Source organism: Zophobas morio, unplaced genomic scaffold (genome assembly GCF_036711695.1).
Source record: "Zophobas morio isolate AGI-343-1 ecotype UQ-CSIRO unplaced genomic scaffold, CSIRO_AGI_Zmor_V1 ptg000026l, whole genome shotgun sequence".
Taxonomy (NCBI): domain Eukaryota; kingdom Metazoa; phylum Arthropoda; class Insecta; order Coleoptera; family Tenebrionidae; genus Zophobas; species Zophobas morio.
In genome coordinates this window covers 1,140,565-1,161,785 of record NW_026972131.1, presented here as the reverse complement: position 1 = coordinate 1,161,785, position 21,221 = coordinate 1,140,565, and the positions used below count along the sequence as shown (strand labels likewise).

At 30.5% G+C, this 21,221-nt stretch overlaps 1 protein-coding gene across 3 annotated transcripts in view; it reads right to left on the bottom strand.

The window, feature by feature from the left end:
* LOC135136473 (ion transport peptide) overlaps positions 1-19,656 on the bottom strand; it is an 80,770-nt gene extending 61,114 nt beyond the window's left edge. For 2 of the 3 annotated variants that reach the window (XM_064065756.1, XM_064065759.1), the window contains exon 1: positions 19,594-19,656. The gene's annotated coding sequence lies outside the window, so the exon portion shown is untranslated. Of the gene's footprint in view, positions 1-6,186; positions 6,447-19,593 lie in introns of those variants that run through there. The other variant, XM_064065758.1, reaches the window with a different exon arrangement.
* Between the last annotated feature and the right edge of the window lie 1,565 nt (positions 19,657-21,221).

The window sequence follows — 21,221 nt, the reverse complement described above, 5'->3', positions numbered from 1 at the left end:
ACAGACAACAGACAGATGGAAAAGCGAAACCTACTTTTTTGTACTCTAGGGACGAAATGAAAAATGGTAGGTCGAGAAATCATGAAAGTAACCATTCGTCGGAAGGACCACATTACAATACAATTTAATCAGCAAAACAAATTGTTTCATTTAATTATACGTTTGTCGTGTCCTGTATAAACAATTCTAAAAATGTATTTATCAAAGCACAATGTACTCAGGGCATAATTTTCAGCATTTATTTAATACATCTTCCAGATACACCCACTAACTTTCTAGAGGGGATCAATAAGTAGATTTGTAATTGAATTCCAGAAAACATACCTTAATTCAAACGTTAAATACATAAAAAGAAATTAATTTGCGTTAGCGCAAATGGTCCACTTAAAATTGGCCTAGTAGTTTCAGGTATCATCTGTCTAACAGACCGTGTAAGTTGTGAAACATCACAAAAACTTTACCATTACGATCTTTTCCCGCTTAAGCTCACAAGACGTAGTTATCTACTTTTATTAATAACTGAAAAGTTACTAGAAAAAATATTACTTAAGGTAGGTATATCAGATTAAATAGTTTGTAAATCTGTATGAACTCTCTAAACTTTGATGCACAAAATAATTGCAACAATTAAGTTTCTCCAAAAGTGACCATCAACTTTTTTTAAAAGAATGGTATGCATTTTTTAGCCGTATCTGATGTAATTTTTACTTCGTTTTGCAGTGATGCAATTTGTTAACAATTTCATATAAATAGGGAAAATGAACATGGAATTTTTATTAACTCCAAACGCATTATTTAAAGTATGAAATCAATCAGTTTTTAATGATAAACCTCAACCAGTTGTATTTTCAAAAAGACCTCCACCAGCTTCTAAAGTTAATTGTACCTTTTCAAAAGAATATCTACCTTGATCTAAAACGTCTAGCTTTACTGTTTCAGTTTTTCAGATCTTTCACGTTTGTACGAAACGCAAAAAACACCCTTTCTTTTAAATAAGGTCACAATAAAAAGTAAAGTGATGCAAGATCGGGAGATCTTGCAAGTCACCGAATACGGCTACTTAAATCTGCAGATCTGAAATCGTAATCGGAATATTCGGTGATTCACGCAACTCTTTTTGTTGCCTTAATAAATTAAAGGGTATATTTCCGCTGTCCACAAACGCGGAAGATTAAAACAATCGTAAATAGTTAAGTAACTAATGAATTAAACAGAACACACAAGTCTTATGGAAAAATTTAATTGAATGTTATTGTTCGACCAACTACTTTAATAAATTTTCAAATTACTGAAAGAATCAGATTATACATTATCGGTTTTTATTTTTTACTTCCCGGGCGTAAGCTAAAGTATTGTAATCGAGTCCATGGGGTGATTGGTTGCTTTCATATTTTCTCGACGTGTTATGACCCCCGCCGTCCGTGACGACTTTTGTCAGTCACGACAAAACTTAACTTCGATTGTTGTCAAAATTTATATGTGTATTCGAACAAATACGAAATATTTAAAAATTATTTCACACCATCACGCAAGTAAAATATAGGGACGATCAGACAAATTTTGATTAGGGCTTCACTATCTACACAATATTTTTAATATACGTACAAAATTTGACAACAACCGGTCGGGTAGTTTCGGAGATTATCTGTCTAAGAGAAATCGTATTTTGCAAAAATAATTTCTAACCATAACCATTGCAATCTGGAAATTGTAGTTTACATTTCTCTATTCTTAAAAATGTAAGGGAACCCAGTAATTCAGATCTGTTCGTAGTGAAGACGTACCAGTTTACACATATGTATAAACAGTTATCTATATTTCTAAAAGTCGTTTAATAAAAATGCAACCATTAAATCAGATAAATCCCAACTTTTATACTTTACCAACAAAAATAAAGCATCCATACTTTTTTTGTCTAATTTAAACGTTTATACAAAAAGGATCACTTAAACTCCTAATAAAATAATGGTTTTAGGGAATAATTTGGACACTAATTTTCAATTTCCTTCTTCAACCAAAGACAATGAGTTATTCTGCAAAGTGTGTGGAAAAGTTGTAAGTAAACATTTAAAATAATGAAGCTAGAATTATGTTCACATTTTTGTTTCCTAGTTTAAGTGCGAAAAAAAAATCACACTTTGAACAACACTGCAGTGGCGATGCACATAAAAAGAACGAGAATAAATCCAGTAAACAGACTTTATTAAACATTAGTTGCGACAATGATTTTACGCAATTTTGCACCGATTTATGTAGGGCATTTACCGCAGCAAATATTCCATGGGATAAAGTTAGTTGTCCTGAGTTTAAAAATTTTATGCAGGAAGGCATTTACCCTCAGAAACACTCTGAGAAAAAATTATTTACCAAAAGATTACGATATGGTGAGCACTAGAATTTTTTTTAGAAATAGGCCAAAATAAAAAATTCAACAACTGATGAATCGAAAACCTGATCAATCAAATCTCAATAAATCGGGAATGAAAAATTAACAAATCGAAAAATTGAAAAACAGAACATTTAAAACAAGGAAGTCGAAAAATCGAAAGATTAAGAAATATGGAAAAATTAAACATAAGTCGAAAAATCTAAAATTTAAAAATCCAAAACTTCAAGAATCGAAAAACTAAAAAGACAGACGCATCGAAAAATTCAGAAGTCAAAAATAGAAACGCTGAAAAATCGAAAAGTCAAAAAAGTGAAGTCGAAAAATAGAAACCTTAAAAAATCGAAAAATTGAAAAATAAAAACCTGAAAAATCAAAAAATTAAAGAATTGAAGAACAGGAAAATCGAAACACTCGAAGGTCAAGAAATGGGAAAATCAAAACATCGATTAATTGAAAAATAGAAAAATTGAGAGTTTATAAGTCATATTTGAAAAATTAAACTTTCAATGTTTCAATTCAAGTTTTTGAATTTCTGGGTTTTCGTTTTTCCATTTTCGATTTTTCAAAGTTTCCATTATTATTATTCGACTTCCACTTTAAGACTTTTCGATTTCTCAATTTTTCGGTGTTTTAGTTTCGGCATTTTTCAATATTTCGATTCTTCAGTTTTTCAATTTTTCGACTTTTCGATTTTTCGATTTCTCGGCTTTTTATTTTTTCGCTTTTTAGTTTTTGGATTTTAAAATTTTTAATTTTTCAACTTTAAATTTTTCAACTTTCGATTTTTCCAAATTTTAATTTTTCAATTATGAAGACATTACATTTTTCGGTTTCTCTATTTTTCGATTTTTCAGTTTTGATTTTTCTGTTTTTCAATTTTTCGAACATTAAATTTTAGATTTTGTTTCAATTTCTTGATCTTTCGAAATTTCAACTTCTTGGTTCTAGATTTTTCAATTTTTCAGTTTTTAAAATAAATTTTCCGGTGTTTCAATGTTTTAAATGATCAATTTCTCGATTTTTCGATTCTTCAATTTTTCTATTTTTTCAGTTTTGACCTATTCGGATTTTTCAAATTTTCGATTTTTCTACTTTTCGGCTATTCGGTTATTCGATTTTCCATTTTTATGATGTTTCAATTTTTCAAATTCTCGATTTTTCATTTTTTGATTTTTCAATTTTTCGATTGTTTCAATTTCGGATTTTCGATTTCTTGGTTTTCCCTTTTTCAGTTTTACAAATTTTAGATTTTTTAAATTTCCATTTTTCGATTTTTTGAAGCATCGATTCCTCGATTTTTCAATATTTCGCTACTTTAATTTTTCAATTTTTTTAATTTTAGACATTTCGATTTATCGATTTGTCGATTTTTCAGTTTTCTGATATATTTTTCAATGTGGCGGATTTTTAAATTTTTGATTTCTTGACGATCCGGTTTTTCTACTTTTAAAATTTTTCGAGTTTTCAATTTCTCAATTTTTCAATACATATTTTAATTTTGACAACTTTTGCATTTCTGGATTTTTCAATTTTTCGATTTTAACGTTTCTAAATGTCCATTTTTACGATTTCCTAATTTCTCAATTAATCGATTTTTTTATTATCCCATTTTTCAATTTTTGACTTTTTCTGTGGTTCGATTTTTCAGTTTTTCAATTAAATGTTTTGAATTTTCGTGTTATCGTTTTTCCATTTTTCAATTTTTCAAATTTTCAATTATTCGACTTCCAGTCTCGACTTTTCGATTTCTCAATTTGTCGATAAAATTTAAAAATCGAAAAAGTAAAAAAATCGACACATCGAAAACTCCAAAAGCCAAAAATCAAAAAGTCGAAAAATCGAAATACTGAAAAATCCCAAAACTGAAATATCGAAAAACTGAAAAATCTAAAAACTGAAATATTCAAAAACTGAGAACCCAAAAAGTTGAAAAATCCAAAAAGTGAAGTCGAAGAATCCTTAAAAATACTAAAAAATGAAAAATCAAAAACCTGAAAAATCGAAAAATTAAAGAATTGAAGAACAGGAATATCGCAATCCTCGAAAGTCAAGAAATGGGAAAATTAAAACATCGATTAATTGAAAAATCGAAAAATTGGCAGTTTATAAATGTCAAATTTGAAAAAATGGAAAATCCAAAATTTGAAAAAGCGGCAGTTGAAAAACAGAAAATGTAAAACAGAGAAGTCGAAAAATCGATAGATTAAGAAATCAAAACATTTGAAAAATTCGAAAACTTGAAAAACTGAAATATCGAAGAACTGAAATGGAAAATCGAGAAATCGAAAAATCTAAAATTTTAAATATTGAAAAATTAAAATACCAAAAAATTGAGAAATCTAAAATTTAAAAATCGAAAAAGTAAAAAGTCGACAAATCGAAAAATCCAGAAGTCAAAAATGGAAAAGTCGAAGAACAAATATTGAAAAATCCCAAAACTGAAATATAGAAAAACTGAAAAATTTTTTTACTATATATATTTTTTTTTGATGTATGCTTTTTCGTTGAGCAAATATTTTTTCCAGGTTTTTAACATAAACTAAGATTTTTATAACCTAATTCGTCAATTTTGGGACCTAAAAATGTCTCCTTTTATTCATTTTTTAACGACCTAAAATCCGAAGCCTAATTATGAGTATCATCTAGCTGAAATTTATTTTATCAATTAAATCAATAACTCCATTTTTTCGAAAATTTAAAATAAAAAAAAAAATTTCGAAAATGCTGGATATATTTTCTTGTACTTCAAGGGCGAAGGAAGTTCTGTCGAAACAACTTTCGACCAATTTTTTAATAGAAAACATTGCTGTTGAAGGTGAAGATGATTTAGATTTCGACCAGTTTCTACATGAGCTAATTACAAAATCGTTTTATCGCTGGAAAGTGATCAATCATTTTTTCTTACTTTTATTCATTTGTAGTAATTTAAAAATTCTAAATAATCGTTATTTTATATTATTTTGCGTTTTTGCCAGGTTTTGACTTTCACTCTAGTGTTTAACGCCAAAATGGCCATTTATATTGATACGTATGTCGTAGTAGTTAGTACTAGCAAAATTGTTCCGTCTCAGTCTTCTAAAGTCTTCATTTTTATTAACTATTACTTCAAAGTATATTTATGTCATTTTCTTTTCGTTATATCGATGTAGAAAGTTAGATAGGGATAAACAACATTTAACACCGTTGTTCATGATTTCGTACCTACAAAAGATTAGAATAAAGTTATAAATTTAATTCCAAGTGGTAAACAAATGAAATACTGCTAAATTTTAGCAACCGTTTTTTAAAAATAATTTTGTTATTTAGAATCTTTTATAAAAAAAATATTAAAAAAATGAGCTCTGAGTGTTGATAAAAACGAAGCAAGCAATGATGAAAAATTTTCTGAAATGAAGCTGATATTTTATATCGTTAAAATGGATTAAAATATGGCAAAATTCTTGCAATTTTTAGTATTTTTAAAAATTCTTTAAAAAAATCTGCACGATTGGCCCCTCGAGCCAGAAGTGGTGTTTAACAATCCACCCTTTTAAGTGTATTTCGTGCGTTATATTTGATTGCAATCTATTATTCGGAAATTTTATTCGTCTGTGCTATTAATAGACACAAACAACACTTGATTGAAGAGCTAGTATTTCATAATATTCGTGTCATTGAATGAGTAATTCCGCTAAATTCGTCTACCCTTTGTCCGTATTTGGAAAGCTCTCATATAAATAGCATTTTATTTACATTTTGTTTAGAATAATTTTCGTTAACGACACATATAATTTTTTTTATAAGTAAATCAATCTTACCTATTTTGGTCTTCTGGAGGTCATTTTTGTCACAAAAATGTACACACTTTGGACGCTACATGGTTCACATTTACAATAGTTCATTTAAACGAAACACACCTTGCGTACACGAAACGATATTTTTTTGGATTAGTGGCATTAACAACAAGAACACTTATATTAGGATATCCACGCATTTATGGATACGTCTAATTTTTACATGGTATTTTCGTTTATACTCCGCTGAGACAATGAGACTGTGTATAGCGTAATATTTTCACGTAAGTCCTCGTACAGGATGAAGCTTATTAACGACGACTAGTCCCATGACCCGGTGCGGTCCTTACATATGACCGATAGACAGTTACATGATTTGATTTGCATTTTAATATGGCACAAGCTAGAATATTAAATATTCTGAGAAATTATCGTATGTGAATTTTCAAGTGGAACATTTAAAATATTGCCCAAAGGGATAAACAAAACGAAACTGTTGTGCTATCTTATCTACCTCCCCATCGTTTAGGAGTGAAAATGGATACTTTGTTGTTTTAAATAAAAAGGACAATACAGTATAGGGGAAATCTGGAGTTAAGGAAGCATATAGACAAAAAAGATTTAATGTAAATTATGGAATTTGCCGCTCTTGGAAGAGTTAGTAGTTGATATAAAAGTTGAGATTGATTATTGTATATTGGGGGAATTACTTTCCCAAAACATGAAGGAGTAGCGACAAAAGCGTTGGCAGTTCTTGTGGGAGGTATTACTACTCGCTGGAAAGAAATTCTTTCATACTATTTTACTGGAGACAGTATGAAAGTAGTATGAAAGTGACAGTATGGGGCAGTTCTAACTGATGTTCTTAAAGAAGTTTTAAAGAAAATCAGTGCCATTGGTTTGATGGTTCATTCTGTAACCTCAGATATGGGATCGGCGAATCAAGCTATGTGGAAAACCTTTGGAATAAAAGCTGGAAGAAAATGCGGAACAAAAAATTATGTCCAAAACTCAGCTAATGGCAAAAAAATTTATTTTTTAGCAGATGGGTCATATTTATTAAAAAATATAAAGCAATGTTTGGTACAAAACAAAATCATTCAATTACCAAATGATTTTGTTGAAAAATATAAATTAACTTCTGATTTGGTTGACGTGCAACACATTAAAGATTTTTGTGAAGAAGAAGGCAAATTTGAGCTGCAATTTGCGTTTAAATTAAATGTGGATCTTTTACAATCTAACCATTTTAACAAAACGAAGGTGTCAAAATCTCTGAACGTTTTGAATCGAAATGTTAGTTGTGGAATAAAATTTGATGCGGAGGAGGAGAGAGAAGACAAATCTTCTCTAACGACAGCTGTTTTTATTGATGTTGTACATAGGTGGTTCCAGTTGATTAGTTCTAGATCAACTATTTTGGCCTTGAGCAAGTTTAATATGGCTGTCTATAAGGAAACTATAGAATTCCTTCAAGAGTTCATTAAGTTATTTTTAAACTTAAAAGTCGCTCCTGACAAATTTGGAAAAGCAGTTTGGAAGCCTATTCAAACAAGTGTTATACTGACTACAACATCAATTTTAGACCTGCAAAACTCGTTTTTGAACGAAAAAAAGACTCATATTTATTAACGTCGAGATTTTCTCAAGATTGTTTAGAAAATGTATTTTCCCAAATTAAAACTTTTATCAGTTTCTCAATATTTAGACGTTTCAAATAACTCAAATTACGAAACCGACAAAACAACACCTTTAGTTGGTTTTTTGAGTTATATTAAAATAATAACAGAAAAGAAAACGATGTTCCTAAAAGAAAAGAAAATTTAGCTTTACCTAGAAATTGGAATTTGAAGAAAAAAGAACTTTCTTTGAGAGAAAAAAATGCTTTGTATTTTTGCTTTGGTCTCTACGAAGAACTGTAATGAAAATTATGCAAAATTTGTGACATTAAAAGAATATAAAACTGGTGCTTTACATTAGGCTTCAGAGAAAGCGTTCCAAATAGCAATTTTAGTAGAGCAAATATTTTGGAATTTGAGAGATTATTTAAAGAATAATAATTTTTGCACTGGTAATGTTTTGGAAGTCATGAAGAAAGAAATTAGAAAAAATTCGACTTATCGCTCAATACAGTTTCCAACATGCTGCAACAGCAAAACAAAATTTACTGCGAGAATAATAGTTTACCGTCTGAAAATCTATACCAGAAAAGCTAAAGAAGAAATAAGAAAAAACCAAGAATAAAATGGTTCAGCAAAAACCATGCAGTGAGAGATTTGGTTGAAAATGCAAATCAAAAATTTGAAAAAAAAAAGTTTCGTTGTCCAAAATTTCTTGAGTTTATATTAAAACTATTTAACTGACAAATTTCGAGATAAAAAATAATTATCTTCGATATTTTGTTTATTATGTTATGTAAATAAGCTGAATACCAGGAAGTCAATCCCTATTTAAAATTTTTCTAGTAACGCCAGTGACCTTTTGGCATTAGTTTTAGATCAAAAATTGCTCTCACTTGTCAGCGTTTGCTCTACTCTTATCATTATACTTTAAGCGATTTATTTTCAAAAAAAAAAATAATAAAAACAAAACATTAGAGAAACAGCTAAACACAAGCGCAATAATAGAGCAGCAAGTGAATCCCAGGCCAGCGCGCATTTTCGAGTTCCTCACACACTAACGACGTGGACAGGCAGCGGCTCGCAGTATCACCACTTCCACCAAGGCGCCAAATTCAAATTCTTTAACCGATTGTTAACAATACTATTTAGGAATACTAATAAGAATTGGTTTAAATTGATTTATAGAAATGGTGTTAAATATAATTTAAAATTACATACTGGTGTTGAAGTTAATATCTTGGCATTTAATTCTTATTGCAAAATTAAGCATAAGGTTAGATTAGAAGAAACGATTATAACATTAGAGGCTTTTGGAGGAACACCGTATCACCCATGCTTAAAACTCGATATATTGCTTAAAGGTATAGAATTTCGCTTTGTAGAGAACCCCAATTCGGTAATCTTCAACTTTCGGAAAGCGAACTTAGAAGAGCTATATTTGTTACTGGCAAATACTGATTGGTCAAAAATCGAAGAATTTAGTGATCCAGATTCCGCTTGTAACTACTTTTATAACACATTGCATGAAAAGTTTCTTCAGACAGTTCCACTAAGGAAAGGTAATTCCAAAAGGAGTGACTATCCGATTTGATTTACCAAACTTATAATTAACATGATAAAACAAAAAAGGCATCACTGGAGTAGATACAGAAAATCCGGACTATTGTATCATCTCGATAAATTTAAAGAACTTAAAAAAAAATTAAAAGTGAAATACAAAGAGCATATCACGGATTTATACTGACAGCAGAAAATTCCATCAAACGAAATCCAAATAATTTTTGGTCATTTATAAATGCAAAGAGGGGTCAAAGCAGGATACCTGCATCTATGACATGTAACAACAACACTTTGAATTCTCCACAGGAAATTGTAAACGCGTTTGCTCGCCAATTTGCTTCCGTGTTCAGTCATGATGAAAACCATATATGTGATCAGTTCTGTGATAATGTAAACTCTGTTTGTAATTTCTGTGATAATAGGTGCTGCCCATCTTTACGTATTAAACCTGGTTGTGAATATTTCCCTGTTTTACATATGTTCAAGATTGATCAGTGTGATATATTAAGAGCAGTGAAAAAAATTAAGTGCAATGGTGTCTCCTGTCCTGATGGTGTTCCTGCGTATATTGTGGTTGATTGTATTAATTGTTTTCTGTTTCCCATCTGTCATATTTTTAATTTAATTTTAAAAATTACATCGTATCCTATTGTCTGGAAAAACTCAAAAATTTGTCCGATCTTTAAATCTGGCGATAAAAGTGACATAAAAAATTATAGACCTGTTGCACTGTTATCCAATTTTGCTAAGCTTTTTGAGTGCATATTATCAGAAGTTTTATATTCGCATGTAGTCAATTTTATAAACAAATAACAGCATGGTTTTGTAAAGGAAAAGTCAACGGCAACCAATCTATTTGAATTTACACAATTCGCTTCGCAAGCTCTTGATGAGAGAAAACAAGTTGACGTTGTATACACAGACCTGACTTAAGACTTTCGATAAAGTGCATCATTGTATTTTACTTAACAAATTACAAAATTTTGGTCTCTCTTGTAGTTTAGTTCAACTATTAAAATCAGTTATAATGTGCAGGCGCCAATATGTGGAATATAGCAGTTATCAATCAGAAGAATTTTCTTCTAATAGTGGAGTCGTCCAAGGTTCCAATCTTGGACCACTTCTTTTTATTATATTTTTTAATGACGTTTATGAATACATAAATTGTAAGTTTTATGTATACGCCGATGATCTAAAAATTGTCAATATTATAAACTCATACTCTGACTGTTTGCATCTTCAACACAGTATTGATTTGTTTGGAGAATATTGTAGCAGGAACTTTCTTCGCATTAATACAGCAAAATGTAAAGTAATGTCAATCAGTAGGAAAAAAGTTAATGTGGATTTCTTTTACAATATTCATGGTAATGTACTTGAGCGTTGTGAGCAGTTCTTAGATCTTGGCGTTATAGTGGATAATAAACTTTCTTTCGTACCGCACATTAACTACATTTTACAGAAGGGACTGAAGTTGCTAGGGTTCGTTATTAGAAACACCTCTGACATGAGGAATACTTTTCCAATTAAATTGTTATTTTATACCTTGGTTAGGTCCAGGCTGGAATATTGTTGTTGTGTATGGTGTCCTTGGCAAACAACATATATTGATTACTTAGAGAATGTTTTACGAAAATTTTGTAAATATTTATTTTAAAAGACGTACGGACACTATCCAACACCACACTATGAGCAGAAAGCATTGTTACATCTAATAAATGAAAATTCTCTCTCAAGTAGAAGATATGTGGCGTGTCTAACTTTTCTACAAAAAATAATATTTGGTACAATTAAAAGTGCTGAACTTCTTGGTAAAATCAAAATAAATGTAAACAGAATTATTAGTAGACACGCATTCACATTTTCTTATAAAATTCCTAACACATTTCAACATTACAACTCGCCTCTTCTAAACTGTTTCAAATTGTATAACTGTGTTAGTGATAAATTTGATATATTTTTTGATAATGTCTGTAACCGTAAATTGAAAAATATTCTTCTTACGCACTACAATCAGTAATAGCAGTTATCTCAGCTGTCAGTATTTGATTATGTGGATCTTTATTGTTTATTTATTATTATTTTTTTTTTTTGTTCTAATTGTAACAGCATACCTTATTATTTTTTTTTCCTTTATTATTACTATTATTATTAAATTCGCATATATTTATATTTTTGTTCCCATAAGGACGTTAAATGTCTGTGGGAAAATAAACTACCATTATTATTATTATTATTATTATTATTAACACAATTAATACCTGTTGGAACAATAACTGTCATTTGCAAAGTCAATAAAAAAGCTATTAGAACTCAGTTTGTTATTGTAAATTGTAATCAAACAATTCCAATTTTGGGTTTAAAAACTTATATTGATTTAAATTTAATTAAACGAGTTGATTTAATTGAGGAAGTAGATTCAAAAAATGATTTCATTAATATGAATAAAGATATTTTTGATGGTTTAGGATGTTTTCCTGATAAATATATAATATTCAGTTAAAAAATGATGCGGTTCCTAAAGCTAATTCTGCAAGAACAGTTCCTGTAGAAATTAGAGATCATTTAGAAAAAAGTTTAAATTTACTTACTGACTGGGTCAACAACATAGTTGCTGTTGAAAAGCCAAATAAATCATTCTTAAAGAACTAAATCTATACTTCTATACTTATATAATAAAGCTGAAGCTTTTGTTTATTTGAACACGCATATCTCAGAAACTACTGGTTCAAATTCAAAAAATCTTTTTGTGTTGGATAGTCCATGTATCATATCTACATATAGGCTATATAACATCACACTACGATAATTAGGAGCGAAGTAGCAATGAAAAATTCGGAAAAACGGGAAAATTATTCCTCCTTTGACAGCTTCCGTTGCTTACGCTGCTTAAACGGTTAAAGTTACGTGAAAATCATGTATGACGAAATTGTTCCCCTCTAAAAGATCTAAAGAAAAGTCCGCGACAGCATATGTCTATCTTTTAAGGTCGAGTCAGTATAACCTTTTTTATAGTAATGAAATTAGTTCTAAAATAATAATGCATTATGTATAAAATTCTGGCGTCACAGTGTTTGTAACCGAACTTCTCCGAAATGGGATCACCGATTTGTATGAATTTTTTTATGCATATTCGGTAGGTCTGACAATATGTTTTAAACTACTTTTTAAACCATTAAGTGATAAGGGTGGCCCACCCTAAAAAATGTTTGTCTATTTTTTGGACACAATTTTTTATTTTTATTTTTTTAAGATTTGGCATCAAAATAGTATATTATTAGCCAAGGTTGCAAGACCAAGCATTCTAGACCGAGCGCAAATTAGAACCCGAGACGCGCAGCGTCGAGGGCTCTGAAGCGCGAGGTCTAGAAGTGGCTTTGCAACCGTGGTTAATATACTATTTTTTTCACTAGTAGACACCATAAGACAATAAATTGAAAAAATAAACGTTCAATTTTTTGACGCAACATGATTTTGTTTTGATTTCTAATCAAACTTAATCTAAATCTTTAACACAAAGAAAACCGTTTATACTTGTCGCTAAGTTAATCATTTTATCTTCTACCGTCTACCAACTATCATGCGTATACTCAAGTAATGTTTGTAGCACACATTTGTTCATTTTTTAAGAAATAATCACATCAAACATTGCGTACATAACCTCAATTTTTCTTTTTGAACCCGTGGTAGCAAAAGTTGAATTTGCTACCACTAAATGAGTCGACATTTGCATGCGTCGTGGCTGGTAGTGAAAAAAATACACATAACCCTAAATTTTCACCTTTCTACCACCAACCCCCATTTTTTAATCGTCTATAAAATAAAAATCAATTGCTGTTCCTGTTGGTCTCTCTAAGACTCAAAAACGGCTTGACCCATTTCAAATTTTTTTATATTACGGGGATGGTTTATAAATAAAAAAAATAAGGATAACTTAAAAGAGCAGTTAAAAAATAAAAAAATTCTAAAAATTTTGTAGGGGAATCGCCACTTCGAATTAATTTCAATAGTTGGCGTTTCTGACGGACCTGTCGTGTAACTGACGTGTCATACAAAACTAATTCTTCCGTGCGATTGTGAAAAGTATATTGCATTTCAAATCGTTCTTTGTTTTTTCGTAAAAAAAAACGTCGTTTATTTTAAGAAAAGTCTTGGTTAAAGTGAATTTAATTACACATTGCGAAAGTTTTTTATTCATTTTGATATGCCATTCTTTTTACCTATATTTACTTTGTTGGTTTCGACAAAACCTCAAACTTTACCGTTATTCGAGGATTTAATTTGAAGTTTTCAATATTTTAAAATTCTCAAGACAAAATTTACAGGTTTGATTGACTGTGAAAATAATTTTGTGTCGTTTTATGAAGTTCATTAAAATGCCGAGAAGACGACAGTCTCACATAGGTCCACGAAGTCAATGAAATGTGCGACGAACTACCTCAGGTGCAAACCGCAATGATTTATTTCATGGGTAATTCGGATATGGAAGTTGATCAGCGTCGTGCTCATAATCAACATAATAGTCAAACATTGAAGCGAGACATTGGGTGGTATGCATAAAAGTAAGTAGATACTCATATTCGAAGTACGAAGTACCTACTTCATTATGACTCTTATATACCTGAGCATCTACTCTATGTACTGAGTACCTACTTGGAAACATTGTATCTCCCGGGACACAAACTGAACATCTACGCGTTTTGTGAGCATTTAATCTAGAAATGAGCATCGGCGTGGCAAATAATTGAGCTGTCTGTAAAGCAGCTTAGAAAACCAGTAGGATCGTTGTAAGAGTGAATTTTAACTAAACATGGTGACTTTCATGAACGTGGAACGTCGTCAAAAGGTGCATTCAGTTTGAAAAACACATTAGAAGCAGGAATATCGAAAACTTTTCATGTAATTAACTTTTATTTATGCATAAATTGTGCAGTGCGTTTTTTCTAACACTGGTCATAGAGATTCCCATCTCAAGGTGTCTACCCCATACTAACTTATATTTTGGTGACCCGATTTTTGCCTTGATGGTTGAACACTGTCACTGTTGTCCTTTTTTGTTGTATCGAGATGCTACTTGAGCATCAACTGTTACTTACTGAAGTATTAGTATCATCTAGAAAAACTAGAAATATTTTGATTTGATATTCGAGTATATAGTTCGTATTTCGAGTATGAGCATCTACTGAGTTTTATTTATATCAATTGATTGTCAAAAAATTGATCGAACGTTGTTTCGACAGAACTTCCTTCGCACCAAAAGTATAATGAAACCTATTCAGCATTTTCGAGTTGAGTCTGTTCTTCACACAATTTTGTGATGACCTAATCAACATTTACTATCAACACGTATACCACCTTGGATTGGTGCAGTGTAATACTAAAAATAACAGTATTGTATTCCCAAAATTATCTGCGAAAATCGAGTGAGCCATTCCATCAATTTTTTGGGGAGAATAAATAAATATTCTTAACAATTTACCATGCTTACAATAACTTTAAAACGTCTGCAAGATCTCAAAGTATTCATTTTTGCAACTCTTGAGTTATTCACTAAAATAAATTAACTAATTCATATATTTTTTTGAGTCACTGTAAAAGCAAATCTAAAAAATATGAATGCAATGATAAATTACGAAAATATACTGATGATGTTTTCCACATTTTAGATAGGATTTATTCGGCAAAATCTTGAGATGACGTCTTCAAGTTTTTGGGCTTGATAAACAGATATATTTTGATTGAAAACCTACCATGTCAAACAGTAACTTCAAAACGTCTGCAATATTTCAAAATTCAGTTTTGCAATTCTTGATTCAATCAATAAAATAAATTGACTCAGTGATTAATTTTTTGAGACACCTCCTATAAGCAAAACTAAAAAATATGAATGGAATGATAAATCACAAGTATAGTCTCATCCTATTTTGGACATTTTAGATAGGATTCATTTGGCAAAATTTTGGGCTAACGTCATCAATTTTTTGGAGGGGATAAGTAAATATATTTTGAATAAAAAATTATTATGCTTATCATATGTTTAAAACATCTGCAAGATTTCAAAGCTTTCGATTTTGCAGATTCAAAATTAAATTGTAGGTGAAACGAAGTTCACGGGGTCAGCTAGTGAATTTATATAGGGAGACTTTTATGAAATTCCCACTCAGGATGACATTAAACCAAAATTAGCTCATAGAAAATTCTTTACACTTTTAGATTTCAAAGATGGATTTTGGCAAGTGGCCCTGACAGAAGAATCTTCTAAATTATGTATATTTAGTTCACCATTTGGACTGAATCGTTTTAATCGTATGCCGTTTGGTATAAAATCAGCTCCTGAAATTTTTCAAAAGTTAACTAGCAAATATTTTTCTGGTACTGATGGAATAATAATTTATATAGATGATATTTTAACGCATGCTGACACGAAAGAAGAACATGATACCATTTTAAAACAGGTAATAGGTAGAGCTAGGCAGTTTCATATAAAATTTGGTTCTAAAAATAAATCAAAAGACTCTAAAATTAGCCACACTTGTCCAAATCATCCTAAACAATTTTTAAGTTTTTTGTTGTAAGTATTATAAAATGAAGAAAACTGTGGATGAAAAGAAAATACCTCCAAAATTATTTTGAACAATCGAAGTCTAATTGATTTCATGTATCCAACACTAAGTGATGAATTAGAATATGGTGAAATATTGAAAATAAAAGTTAAATTTTGAAGGGCTATATTTTCTACATTTGGATCCCAGAATTTTTTAAACTATTTTTTCTCTGTTCTATAAACAGTTATCAACAACGCGTCATAGTGTTGAGCACCCTATAGAATCCAGAATCCAGCTACATTTTAAAAATACCCAATTAAAAAAAATAAAATTTGAAATTTAAATTTCGCGCTGAAAAAATAAACAACCCTGCGAAACCGCATATGAAAAATTAAAGATAAGATAGTTATTTTTGTATTAAGGGCGTGATGAAGACTAACGCCAAGGGATTATCGAAAGCCAAAGGGCTACAATCGTCGTTCGTTTGAAAAATCTAAATCTTCTCCGACAACAAGTGTCTCTATGTCTACGAGTTTATGCCCATCAAAGAAGGTAAATTTAGAAGAAACTTTATATACCAATCCTGTTGATATTAATGTCCCTGCTACTGACCGAAATATACAGCAAAGTCAAGTGTTAACTTTGAAGATCACATAAGTGATTTTGTTTATTGTTTTAGTTTTTTATTAAGTTTTCATTATTTTTGATCGAAAAAGCAATGGTCGTACAATAGTCTAATGGTCAATTTTATCAAATGCTTTACAAAAATCCGTATAAATTGTATCCACTATCCACAGTAGATCTTTTTTCAACAAATCCATGTTGATAAGGAGTAATAAAAAAAATGATTCAAATATTTTAGCAAAGTAGCAGAACAGATGTTAGATGTTTTCCAAATATGAGATATTGAACACTGTTTTAAAATACAATTGAATATTTTTGAAAGTGGGGTCACTAAAATATTTGCACAGTCCAAAAGTAAAAAACTAGGAATACCATCAGAGCCCGCCGTAAAAGAATTTTTAGATGTTTTTAAAGCTAAAAAAGTATCGTTATCTGAAAAGGAATCACAAGAAACAAAAAGCCGGGGAGCTAGTTCAAGATTCGTTGATAGGTAGCTGCTGGGATCAGATTCAGAGTGAATACTCTTGAAATAATCAGCGAAAGCATTGACTATCATATCAGGAGAAGGTAATTCCGTGTTATTGTAACGCAACATACCCGGAATTCTAATACCGTTTTTTTTTACTTTGAATAAAGGACCAAAACTTTTTTGGGTCATCTGTAATCTTGGTTTCGATCTCAGCAATATATTTCTTATAAGAATTCTCTATAAGAAATTTACAATTAGACCGATCAGATTTGAACAGATTATAGAAATAATTAGATTTGTATTTTTTATATAACATATGAATTTTGTCTTTAGTTTTTAAAGCAGTTATTATTACTTGGTTCTTGGTTTGAAATAACTCTTTGTAGAATAACGAACAAATCTGGTCAACATTAGAGCAAGAGTCGAGAATGTTCCAGTCACAGGACGTTAGTTTTTCATATAGCAGGGGATAATTAGCTTTTTTGAAGTTGTAATGTTCAATGGCATTATTAAGAGGAAAGACCTTAGGGGTTTGATCGTTGAGGTTAACTTTTATTAAAAGGGGTGGATGGTGAGCATCAATTTTCTTGACAAGAGAAAAGTCAGCAGGTTCAACAAGCCAATTAAGATTAGAAAAGACTATAAATCTAGGATTCTTTGGTGAGCATTTTGTAACAGAATTGAGTTGAGAAAGACTATTAAATGCTTGAAAATTGTTAAGGATGATACTTTGATAATCGGAGTTATTAGCACTAACAGTAAATTCTGCAGCATTAAAATCCCCATAGATTACATAGTCATTAGGAAAAAGTTCACTATCTATTATATCAGCTGTTTTTTTGTAAAAACATTGATAACTTTCTGGTTTTTCTTCTTGCTGAGGTTGGCAACCAGTTATACGATGAACGTGTTTTGGTTACAATCTACATATATATGTACCAATTTAAATTTGTAACAATTGTCCCTTGGCCATAACAAGCTCCAGCCTCAGCCCTATTTCATTTTTAAATAAATAAATCAATAAATTCCAACTACTAATCTTTTAACTTTTAGAAAATTTTCCAAAAGGAGACGTTTAGTTTGGGTTAATTTTTCACATTTTGGCGTTTGTAGATCCAAAAAATTCGTTAAAAAAAAACTCCAGAAATGTTACTTTTTTGAAGTATATGTCGACTGCATAATCCATCTTCGATTCGAATGCATATTGTGCAACCGTGCCATAAACAAAGATAGATATATGAGGATTACCCTGTTTCGTAAGGAGATAAATATTATGTGAATTAGGTAATACTGGTGATGTTTTTAGAAAAAAAAAATTAAATCAAGAATTGTAGACTTACTGTACTGTTGAAATCTTCTACAATAATGCAGTTATGTGATAAATCGTGTGAAACTTCAAGACAATCAAATACTGCTTCATATATTTCAGGATTATTTTTGATATAACTATCACACTGCTAACTTTTGAAAATTCTTTACATTTCGAACATCGAAATATATATGAATATATTTTTTAATATACTTACTTGATTATACTTCGAAGATACATTGAGCACTATTCATTTTGTGGCTTATACACATATTCAGTTTGTGTTTTGTTAAATACATATGAGCTGATTGTAAATAAAAATGCTTTGTCTTTATCCATTTGCTAACTGAAACTGCAAGCGACAGTTCACTGCTACAATGGCAAGACAAACAAAGTACTACAGGATCCGGAACATTGTGAAACAACTTTACTAGCGTTTCAAAAGGATATATTGTAAGTAAAAATTACAGATCTGAAGCATTTACGTCATTATCGCTTTTATTTCAACCTAACAAAGTTAAAACGGCAAGATAACATTACCTGATTGTACCCATAGATTTTTTAGACGAAAATTTAATTCCATTAAAATAATGTTTGACGTAAGACTATTCAAACTAAGTCCCATATTAACTGAACTTAATTAGTACAGTCATAAAAATGGTCAAAAGGAGTTGGTACCAAATAAAACTCCTCTAACACACTTAACTCCACAACCACTTACTTAAAACCTCTTGGGTCATACATCGAAATAAAATCGATAGCTATTTTAAAACTGAAGAAGCTTGTAAATGAAAATATATTCATAATTATGCGTAATTTCCTACAATTCCAATACGTATCGCAAGACAATAACCTGTTTTAATTAAAATTAAATCTCAGGTAATAATGAATTTCTTGAAGCAAAATAATTGCTCAAATTAAAATTGATTAAATAGTCTGTCAACAGCAAAGAACTTTGTTCTGGTAAACTATCGAAATTAGCCTTTATGAAATTACATTTTAAATTGATTTTGTCCCGTTAATTGAATTTAGAAATCTTTTTTTGTTAAAGATCCAAAAGAAACAATATGTACTTGCACAACTGTATTAAAATTTATACTTACATATATTTATGACTTTGTTATACTATTAATTAGTTGCTTTGATAGTACAAATGTATAAAATTTACAAATATTTTCACTAGAAATTCTATAGCTAGCTAGCACCACTTTGCAAGTATTAAAAAAATTATAAAAAAAGTAGCCCCACTTTTTTGAAAATTGTTTAACTTTTTGAAAGCGACCATGCACCACACAAACTTACCTTTTTCGATCTCGCAAAGACGCCTCGTACAGACGTCTTTTCGACTAAGACTGCACTGATGAAGTCGACCTAATATAAAGGAATCATCACCACTAGACGCAGAACCTCCCGTGGTTGCCAATTATCTTTCTGTATCAAGTGGTTGCTAATCAAACGTTATGAAGTGAAATTTTACGTAAGCATGAATGTGTTCCGGCAAATGTATTTTATACAATGATCCAAGGACGCAAGACCGTTTTCTTAAATTAGGTATATTTAGAACAATTTCAAGTTTTCCTATGACTTACAAAAAGAATAAATTTTATATAACCCGCAAGTAGGCGTCTTATCTGTAGTGAAAATTGAAAGTATGTATTAACTTGTGCATCATGTGACAAAAAACTTCAGTCGTAGCCAAAGTTATTGAATTGAGTCTCAAACTGGTATAATAAATATTTTTTTCGGCAACCCTCCGCAAGAAATTCCTCGAAATCATATTTCGCGGACGGAACTATAAAAATCACTGAGAGTGGAGAGTTCTTAGAAATAAAAGTGGTCTAAAAATTGCGAAAAAAATCAGGGAAGTACATCTTGACGTGCTGATTCCAAAAATATAGCATGTTGATGGTCACGGAGCAACATTTTCGAAAGAATCGGTATGAAATGCGAATTTTTGAAAATTTCTAAAAATTTCGATATTTAAACCGTGGATTCCGCAAAAACGGTTGCAGTTATCAAAGAAATGATGCCGGAAGTGAGTTCTAGCACTCGAAATCTACAAGAAAATGTATTTAGTTAAGTTTCGAAAATGTCAAAAATTGGCCGAAATTTGAAAAAGGGGGGACCATTGATAAAATTTCACTTTTAAAAAAGTAGTCTAAAAATTGCGAAAAAATTCAGGGAAGTAGATCTCGACATGCTGATTTCAAAAATATAGCATGTTGATGGTCACGGAGCAACATTTTCGACAGAATCGGTATGAAATGCGAATTTTTGAAAATTTCTAAAAATTTCGATATTTAAACCGTCGATTCCGCAAAAACGGTTGCAGTTATCAAAGAAATGATGCCGGAAGTGAGTTCTAGCACTCGAAATCTACAAGAAAATGCATTTAGTTACGTTTCGAAAATGTCAAAAATTGGCCGAAATTTGAAAAAGGGGGGACCATTGATAAAATTTCACTTTTAAAAATGTAGTCTAAAAATTGCGAAAAAATTCAGGGAAGTAGATCTCGACATGCTGATTCCAAAAATATAACATGTCGATGGTCACGGAGCAACATTTTCGACAGAATCAGTATGAAATGCGAATTTTTGAAAATTTCTAAAAATTTTGATATTTAAACAGTCGATTCCGCAAAAACGGTTGCAGTTATCAAAGAAATGATGCCGGAAGTGAGTTCTAGGACTCGAAATCTACAAGAAAATGATTTGGTAAAGATTCGAAAATCTCAAAAATTGGCCGAAATTTGAAGAAGGGGGGACCATTGAAAAAATTTCACTTTTAAAAAAGTGGTCTAAAAATTGCGAAAAAATTCAGGGAAGTAGATCTCGACATCCTGATTCCAAAAATATAGCATGTTGATGGTAACGGAGCAACATTTTCGAAAGAATCCGTATGAAATGCGAATTTTTGAAAATTTCTAAAAA